The following is a 10,683-nucleotide window of genomic DNA, read 5'->3' as shown; positions in this document are numbered from 1 at the left end:
TCACTTGAATATAATTTGCTACACAGGTTTTTTAATTTATTTTTTACTTTCTCTTATAATAAGTATTAATAATGTGTAGTTATATAATGATATTTTTATTTTAAGATTATCTTCAGAACTTGCCAACACTTATTTTTGTATCGCGATTTTAATGTTATTCTATTCCATCCACAGATACGCAATAGAGTTGCAAGATGGCAATCGAATATAATTCTGATCGTAGTACGATTAATTTGATGTACGATATATTTGGTAGGTCTGAGAATCGGTCATCATCTATTTTTTATACTAACCCCAAAAATTATAATTATTGTTTTTTTTTATTCAATTTGTATGGCAATACTACGTTTGCTCGGTCAGCTAGTTAGTAGCTGTATAAAATAAGCTTGTAAAGTATTGAAACTTACTGTTACTTAAAAGCGATTTTAACAGATGTAATATGTAAGCTGTATGACATGGAAACTTTAAAAAAAACAATACTTTACGGTTATTAATTGTTGGAAAGCAATATAGTGGAATTTATTGGAATCCAAATTGTGAAACTGTTATATGCAATTAATCTACATAGTGATTGGCCTTTAAATTTTTGTAAATTGATTAAGATCAAATATTTATCTTTGGCCTCCAGTTAAATTTTTGATTGGCCTTGTACTAGAGATAAAATATAAAAATGTTGGGTTATGTAAAAAGCTACCTTTAACGGCACTTTTCTTCTATTTCAATTTTTTTTATGAAAATAAGGGACAAGACGATCAAGACGTTCAACTGATGGTTATTGATAAGGCTTGCCCATTACAATCAGGTGCCGCAAAGGATACTTGAAAAACCCAAAAATTCTGAGCGGCACTACAATTACGCTCGGAGCCTTGACACATAAGATGTAAAGTCTAATTTGCCCAGTATTTTCACTAGCTTCGGCGCCCTTTAGACCGAAACACAGTAATACTTACACATAACTGCTTCACGGCAGAAATAGGCACCGTTGTATTACCCATAATCTAGCCGGCATTCTTTGCAAATGAGCCTCCCATTGGTTAAATTAAGAATATTAAAATCCGTCTGAACATCTGCCATACACCAGTAAAATGGAAGAATAAAAATTCATTTATGTTGTAATGTAACCTTAATAAGACTTACATTTATTTATTTATTGATATCTCAGCATCAAATAAAATGAATTTTATCTGTCTACCTTTGACCTGGTTCTATGGAAAATTTAGTCACTGGTTGTTCTTAAGATTTCTGCGACTTGAGTTGGCGAGTCCCTTAGAGCATGTTCTCTAAAACAGTTCAGGTCTGGCAAGGTTAGACAAGGGAAAGCTAAATTCCAGACAACCTTTGGTAGTTTGTGCTGTGTTATCAGGTGTAGAGTTTTACTCGTAAGTCGATGTGATTTTTTAAAAAGCGTACTGATAAGAGAATTCAATACAGGTTCTAAAACAGTCCCTTGGTACACTTTGGCTAAAGTCTTCAATCGTTTTACATAAATGATTCCTTGATAAGACACCCACCACCAAATCTTGTCTGACACAAGGTGACGACTACGTTGCAATTTTCCAAACAGTTTTGTGAAGCTTCTTTGTAGCTATGCGTGTACATTTTGTCAATTTGCTTGTTTGATTGCTCTCAAATTGTGAAAATTTTTGTGTCAGTGAAAAGGATAGTTCTCTTCTATAGGTACACCCACTGGAACATTTTTATCAAGCCACTCTATTCAACTGTTGGGATTGAAGGTATGTCCGGTATAACATAACATGTAGATGAACATTTTTTTTATTTTATTTTGGTTGAGTTCTTTTGTTGAGTTGAGTGACAGGCTTCGTCATGCCCGCTTAAATGCCACTGCTTGTGGCGGTGACGTGGTGCAGGTCATTCCCTTCCCTAAAATATTTTCGAAGGAGGCGATGCCTGGTCCATGCTTCAAGCTCGTGGATAGGCGCTACTATTAAAGTTATTATATTTTTTTATAAAAGCTAATAAAATGATCGCATAATACCTTTATCTATTTACGGTGTGTTTGGATAGACGCATCTGCTACTACTACTACTCAATAGCTCCTTTGTTTTTACTAATTAATAAAGTGGTAAATTAATATATATTATACAGTAGGCAGATATAAAGTGTTTTTTTGTTTACTTTAAAATACATAAAATGGCCTCCATCTCCTCATAGTTTATGATCATTATCCATAATTATAGTTTCAAGTTTTATAGAATTATAATACGATACATTATTATAATTGTATAAAACTATATATTTACATATTTATTAACAATGTTGTAAAGCCATGTAGATTTATTTAGGTATTGACTTTGGGAAACTTATGGAAAACCTAAAATTTTTTTTTTACTAGAATGTTTTAAATATCCATTATCTATCTGCGGCGTAAATATAATGTGTTGGACCTATGTTCATTTCTTAATCTATATTAAGACCAATTCTTAATTTTTATTAAGGATCTAACCGAAAATTAATAATAAATATGGGAAGAGAACGGTCAATTTCTACAATAATACATTAACGAACTGCACAAAGAGCTGTAAGAAATGTACATAAATACCAAGAAAATCAAAACTTGCTTTAAAAGATACTTCCTGAAAAAAGAATAGTAATTGAAAAGAATTGAAAACCCAGTAAACCCGTGAGGTTTTCGTTGTACTTATTTCATAAAACTGTATGTGTTTGTTCTGTATTGGCCAATAAACTAAATAAAAAATTTCAATCTCATGATTATTGATACAGTTATTTTTTTCAGAAGCTATAATTATTGTGATATCATCAGCAAATAACACACGTTGATGTTTGGTTATGTTAATAATATCATTTATATATAGCAAGAATAGGATAGGGCCCAGCACGCTTCCTTGTGAAACGCTACATTTATTGTGCTTGTATTCGGACAAGAATGGAATCATATCTCCATTGTCATCTATTAATAACAACACGTTGTTGCCTGTTGCTAAGATATGATGTTATCCACTAAAGTGTTAGACCTCTGATACCGACTAATTTAAGCTTATCTAGTAACAGATCGTGGGGGACTAAGTCGAAGGCTTTCGAGAATTCAAAAAATAGTTCTGTTGTAAGATTGCTATTGTTGATATTAATTAACCATACTTTTCAATGAGTAATCCTTCTTATTATCAAACTTCACGTACATACTCCATTATAACTGTAATAGTATTTTATCTTATGTTCTTAGCTCATACGTATATTTTTGAAGTGAGAACTTCTATAGCGGCGTTGAGCACTTTTCTTGGGATGGGTGTAAAATATTAAACTCTCGTCAGGACACGTGACCTGATAGAAAATTTGTAAGACGTAAGAGAAATTATGGATGATAGTTGATTTTTTGAGAGATAAACTTTTTAATATAAAACAATTGTAATAGTTCTGCAGTGCAAATTTTTTTATGTAATATAAATTGTCATTTTTGTGTATAAATATTTATATATTATATTGTGTATTATATTATATTTTGTGTATATATATAAATAGCGCAATAAATGAATTTTTTATGGAACCACATAACTACCTAACTGACTACTACTAACTTTTATACTGACGAAATATTCTAAAATGCACGAAGTTAATGTCAAGTTTTCACTTCTGCAGGCACCCCCGGAGTGCAACCCCTATTTTTTTTGGATTATATTATTCCAAAAGATGTGTGGGAGTTTCTTAAGCTGGATTAAATCGTATAATTAACATAATATACAATAATTCGTTGTCATGACCTTGGTTGAAATATAAGGTCGTAAAAATATCGTTACAGACACCAGTTGAGTTCTACACGCACGTTACTTAATACACCTTTGATAAAAGGCTAATCATAATATCTGATAAGTGATTTTTACCATAGTATATTGTGATTTGTTGTAATATCATATAGTGATTTGTTTTAGAAGACGGGTGAGTGGAAATTATATTTTCCTTCTTTGATATTTATAAGTAAATGATTTTACGTATTTTCATAATGATTCCCTGTATTTTAGGATTGCATTTGATGTTGTGATGATCATTAAACAAAAATCCATAAATTTTTTGTGCTATAAGATTGCAAATTTGAAAGTGAACCCTATTTTATTATTTTTATCAATAAATGTAAATATATTAGATAAATTTAAGCAAAAGCTGTGGAAGAAAAACGGCTTGCATTGCAGTTGGATGCATTATTACAAAAAAAAAATATATTAAAATATAAGTAAAGAACAATTATGTAATAAAGAAGGTATTAAATACAAAGAATGATAAAATTATTAAACCGCATAATTTAGTTTAATAACGTTCATTTGTGATGAAACTATTTTTATACAATTAGAAAGAAATTATTTATTTTACAACTTTACATACATATAGGACTTTATTTATTTCTCGTCCATTGGTTGTGATTCTGTAGTCTTTTTTATGACTATTAGGGACGAGACGAGCAGGACGTTCAGCTAATGGTATTAGACACGCCCTACTTATTACAATGCAGTGCCGCTCAGGTTTCTTGAAAAACCCAAAAATTCTGAGCGGCACTACAATTGGGCTCGTCACCTTGAGACATAAGATGTTAAGTCTCATTTGCCCAGTAATTTCACTGGCTACGGCGCCCTTCAGACCGAAACACAGTAATGTTTACACATTACTGATTCACGGCAGAAATAGGCGCCGTTGTGGTACCCATAATCTAGCCGGCTTCCTGTGCAAAGGAGCCTCCCACTGGTATAGTCTCTTGAATTCTCATGAGTTACAATAATGAGGCTTATAACGTCAGGGTTCGAATTTGGGTGTCGGTGTGCGCGCGCAACGTAAAAATTTACTTTGATAATTTTTCCTAACGCGCCAAAACAAGTATAAGCACCAAAGAGTAAACTTTGCAGAAATTAGTTTAAGAAATCATATAAATCTTTATTAAAATGCTATTTTTAAAGCATTAATGGATTACAAATCCGTACTATTACAATAAAAAAAACAAACAGAGTAATGTTTGAGAAGAAATGCAACAATTTATAATATTTATGTAAATAGGCTTAAGTTAAGCATTTTATATAAACTCGTTTCGACTATGACCACAAGGAATCAAATTATAGTGTTTGTTTACTGACCCGACAGACGTTTTTCTTTACATAATAAATAAAATACTTATGATAATCTATATATATATAAATGAATTGCTGTTCGTTAGACTAGCTAAAACTCGAGAACGGCTGGATCAATTTGGCTAATTTTGGTCTTGAATTATTTGTGGAAGTCTAGAGAAGGTTTAAAATGTGAATAAATATGAAAAAGTTCGGAATTAAATAAAAACAACAATTTTGTTTTTCCTTTGATATGTCCCCCGTCGTTCAGAAATCAAATCGAAAGAATATTTTAAAATGAATAACTAATTAGAATTTTCATTTCTTTCCAACTTTCTTAGTAGGTAAAATATAAACTTAATTTGAGATCAAATGAAATTTTTATGAACGATAAATCTTAAGTTTTGTCATAAGAAATAAACATTTTTATAAGTAATACGTGCTTAGTGATGTGTGTACGCGGATGAAGTCGGGGGTATCAGCTAGTAATAAATAAAATACTTATGATTATATAATATAATATTTGATACCATCAAGAATTATTTTGTAAAATATGTTCCTTGTTGTTATAATGAAATTGTTTCACAGGAGAACTGTCAAACCGTGAGTCAATAAATTCCCTCAGAGAAAATATGTCCGTACAAAATAAATATTGGAAATAAAAATAATTATGCATCCAAAATCGAAATAAAACTATCCTATCTCTCAAGTTGGACTAAACTCCACTCCATGAAGTAATCTCTATTAAAGTCCGTTCATTAGTTTAGGAGTTCACTGGAAAAACATCAGGACATTCGATGTATATTAGGATATAAAAAATATAAATACATGTTATCATAGTATTTTGTAACAGTTGTTTTTAACCCTTAATTAGGCGAATTAAGAATCACACAAGTAGTCGCATGGAGTCACATCTGACCCTAAAGCTATAAATAAAAATGGAGTAGAAGGCACTAATACATGTAAAATGTTACGTATTTCGTCGCATAGGCTTAGCACCCAAGAGAACAGCGACGTGTGCGTAGGGGTTGGCAGTTTGTTCGCAACTGATTTGCGTACCCCGCAGGGAGATAGGAAGTTAGAAAGAGCGCTGTAGCGGTCTAAACATTCAAACATAATTTGTTTTCGATTAGAAATTGTCTTGCACCTAATTAAGGGTTAGTAAGAAGGGTCAAAATGTCGCATACAATAATTTTTATACTGCTAGGTAATTTAATATATTAATAAACATACAAATGCCACAGTTTTAGAGTTGCCGCTTAAATAGGCGGGAAATGAATTGTATACATAGGAGTTATCTCTGGAGAGAAGTTATATTTTTACGTCAATGAATGGCAAAAGTACGGGTACCGGTGAATGGGTATACAGCCAACGCGGGAAATGTAAAAATTACTTAATAAATATTGCAGAATATATCTTGCAGCATCTAGGCAATTGAAAGTGTTATTAAAATGTTTAGTTTAATAATTTAAACATGGAAATATTATATATGTTATATACAACGAGTTGCCTAATATTTCAATGTTCCTTCAATACCTAACCTAGATTTAATTTAAGTGACTTAATAGTACGGTAAAGAATGCTTTTTAGGCTATAGAGTTAGACTTTTTCAAATACTCTATAAAGTATGTACCTATATGAGTTTTCGTGGCTATATAAATGAAGAAGAGGACTTTTCGCTTCAAATTATTCTATTAACCGCCACCAATCCAAGTATCGGAACGCTTGGTATAGAAATTCCCAAAGCAAGGTAATGTTAAATGGGTTTTCCACCAGGTAAAACTGAGTCAGTTGCGACTACTTTGACTTTTTCTTTTGACGGCAATGCTTTTACAGGAAAAGTTACTTAATTGTGAGTGATTAAGCGTATTTAGCAAGGGGTGATTCCAAAAAAGCCAGGTCAAGAGTACCCTAAACCGAAGAGCCTGTATGAAAGGAATAATGAAAGTGGACGAAGCGAAACAAGTATGTTAGGATCGTAGCAAGTGGAAAGATGTGGTCTCTGCCTACCCCTACGGGAAAGAGGCGTGATTATATGTATGTATGTATGATTCCAAAGCTATCTCAACTGATTACTGCGAATAAAAACAAATTGCCAAACTCTAGCGATCGAGAGGATGCCATGCATAATAAGGCACATACCACATTCCACCTTCGCACGACACGCCACAAGTTAGGATATCATCCCCACCATCTGGATGTGTGGCGGTCCTCCACAGTGCGGTTTTCAAGGAGCTTTCTCCCTCGTACTACAAAGCTGTCGAATGAGCTTCCTTGTGCGGTGTTTCCGGGACGATACGACATGGGTACCTTCAAAAAAAGCGCGTACACCTTCCTTAAAGGCCGACAACGCTAATGTGATTCCTCTGGTGTTGCCAGAGAATGTGGGCGGCGGTGATCACTTAACACCAGGTGACCCGTTCGCTCGTTTGTCCTCCTATTCCATAAACATACACCCACCGTAACAGCTGGCTGGGCTCCTGTGTTGTCTCAGGTGACGTAAGAAAACATAGACAAAGTCTCATTATCTGTGAGATACTGTAGATGACGATAATAATTGACAATCATCTTTACAGTTCACCAAATCACCGAACACAGTTTAAATATTTAAGCAAATACGAAGTGTCTAGTCGTTCGCCAAACAATCGAATAAAATTTATTAGCCGTCCGTAGTCGTAGTCAAATGGATAGGACTACCATATCTGAAAAAATCTATGCCTGACTTACAAAGAAAAACTGCCTAATTTTCAAGTAAAATGCCAGGTTATAATTAAATAAAATAAATGCTCAGTAAGAAGAAAAAATCACTGAATGAAATTTTTCATTCAAAATATCAATTTTCACATACATTTGAGTAGGTAACTAAAAAATCAGCCAAACGGATGATGATTGGTTTTTTTAGACATAAAATTAAAAAAAAATCAGACTGAAGGACTAGCATCCGCGGCCATGAAAAAATTATAAAACAACATCACAGAAAAAAAGAAGTTCAAAAAAATCTCTAGTAATTGGTACAGATTATTTTATATTACCTAGATTATTTTATTTTTATATTTACCTATATTCATTTTAGCTGACGATTAATTAATGTTATTCATCCGATAATCTGACGACTAATTAATTATATTAGTGTGTTTGGCGGATGATTGCTAGTCATATTAAAGCCTATAAAATAAGAAAAAAATGTATGCAAAATGACTCAACAGTCACGTCAGTGGGTTTAAGTGGGTATTGCTTGGGGTTTGTTTGTACAGTACAAATAAAAGTAGTTTTATTTTAAGTCGACTCCAACCAGTTTCTGTTCTAGCATGTCTATTATTTTCATATGATGATAAATTGGTCCTCCCCACGACGTAATGATTTACGATCATAATTAGTAACGATTTTTATATAGATATACTAGCTGAACCAGCAAATGTTGTATTGCCATAAAAAGTAATAAAAAAATTTAATTATTAAAATTTTTGGGGTATAAAAAATAGATGACGACCGATTCTCAGACCTACCAAATATATCGTACTACAATAATTATTATATTCGATTGCCATCTTGCAACTCTATTGCGTATCTGTGGATGGAATAGAATATATTAAATATATTAAAATTGCGAAATATTAATAGTAAATTGCTAAATACAAAAATAGGTGTTGATCGTAGAAGGGTAAAAATTTGAAGTTTTTTAAAAAATACATTATTTTAAAACATTATTTTTATTTTTTTGGTTACCCTTATCATTTTGGGGTATGAAAAATAGATGTTGGCCAATTCTCAGACCAACTCGATATACACACAAATTTTCAAACAAATTAGTTTAGCCGTTTCGGCGGAGTTTGGTAAGAAACAACGGGACACAAGAATTTTATAGATTTTAAATCTATACTAATAATTAAAAAAAATAAATTACTAAATAATAAATGAAGAGCCATTTTTTTAGCCATTTTATATGAAACGTGTGTCGAAGAAGGTTTAAGTATTTAAATTATGGTGAAAACTTATACGGAACCTATATTTTTTGACATAGAAATACCTATATAATCACAATACAAACAATTTAATGTCATTTAATTAATTATGACAATTTATACAATAAGTGGGCGCGGGCTAGTTAACTTATATGGGAAAATAATGTTTGCCGGGACAGCTCTTGTATTTATTTAGTCGATTATGTGTTTTATGAATCATATATATTTAAACGATCAATTCTTGTATATATATATTCTGAATCTCGGGAACGGCTCCAACGATTTTAATGGAATTTAGTATACAGGTAGTTTCGGGGGCGAGAAATCAATCTAGCTTTCAATTTAAAAAAAAAAAGTTTTTTTCGTGTTTTAATGAGAAACAGCTACAATAACCTGTGAAATTACTGGGCAAATGAGACTTTAACATCTTACGTCTCAAGGTGATGAGCGCAGTTGTAGTGCCGCTCAGAATTTTTGAGTTTTTCAAGAATCCTGAGCGGCACTGCATTGTAATGGGCAGGGCGTATCAATTACCATCAGCTGAACGTTCTGCTCGTCTCATCCCTTATTATCATCAAAAAAAACAATAACAATACAGAATACTAAGGTAAATTTCGCCACAATAGCTCAGAAGGGACATTGGGGGATCCAGAAAGCAGAAGACCCCGGTTCGAATCCAGATGTCCTATTAGTTTGTTTTCTTCAAGTTTGTACATTCTAAAATATCCGAGCAAGGCTCGGTGGTCCAGATATTAATAATGATGCTGCGTTCTCTAGTTCGATAATCCGCAACTGAGCGAGCGATATGAAAGTTTGTGTTGAAACAAAAACTTAGCCGCTATTGTTTCTGTGCTTCAATTCAAACAATTCACCTTGCTTTAAAGCGTTGGCAAAGTTTGTACACCTGTTTGTTGCAGTTCAATGTACAGGTTTTTAATTTCTATTTGTATTGAAAATTATTTCTGAAACATGGTGAATATGTTTAAGATATATTTTTTTTATTAATGATTATAAATTTAAGTTGGTTTTTATTTACGTAACCTCACATTAGCAGGAACTGTTGGAATGATTTTTTTTTATTTATACCTCCTTATATTAGCAACAGCTATTTAGGTAAAAAGGACTAAAGATTCAGCAGCCCTCCAAAACTTTAGATTCAATTTCGAGATACCCAAAATATGCGGACAAAGATATACTTTATTTTTAAATAATTTATACGTCTAGATAGAGACTGCTAGAAAACCGATGAAAATAAGCAAGGTTTATCACTTAAGTGTGCGTGACAAGTCAAGTCTACCCTTGCGATTTGTATTGTCACTTTGTGTTAGTGTGTGTTACCTTTTTTTTATGGAATAGGAGGACAAACGAGCGTAAGCTGGTGCTAAGTGATCACCGCCGCCCACATTCTCTTGCAACACCAGAGGAATCACAAGAGCGTTGCCGGCCTTTAAGGAAGGTGTACGCGCTTTTTTTGAAGGTAACCATGTCGTATATTAAAATATTAAGTACGTAATCAGTTATATCTGACTGGATATGCCTAAAACGTAGTATCAGGGTAATCATTAGGCTTCCGAACACTAAGCCGGAGCCGCACCGGCACTGGACCGCATGTTGATCATCAGAATAAAGCGAAAACATTTTATTCTTTTGCGTTA

At 32.7% G+C, this 10,683-nt stretch overlaps 1 protein-coding gene across 2 annotated transcripts in view; it reads left to right on the top strand.

Moving 5' to 3' along the window:
- Window positions 1-3,781: 3,781 nt before the first annotated feature.
- Window positions 3,782-10,683, top strand: part of LOC126968002 (putative fatty acyl-CoA reductase CG5065) — a 95,563-nt gene continuing 88,661 nt past the window's right edge. The window contains exon 1 of one of the 2 annotated variants that reach the window (XM_050812778.1): window positions 3,782-3,912. The gene's annotated coding sequence lies outside the window, so the exon portion shown is untranslated. The remainder of the gene's footprint in view (window positions 3,913-10,683) is intronic. The other variant, XM_050812777.1, reaches the window with a different exon arrangement.

The sequence above is a fragment of the Leptidea sinapis genome, chromosome 14 (assembly GCF_905404315.1).
Source record: "Leptidea sinapis chromosome 14, ilLepSina1.1, whole genome shotgun sequence".
Taxonomy (NCBI): Eukaryota; Metazoa; Arthropoda; class Insecta; order Lepidoptera; family Pieridae; genus Leptidea; species Leptidea sinapis.
Note: the sequence above shows the minus strand (reverse complement) of the source record. Positions and strands in the feature narration are given on the sequence as shown.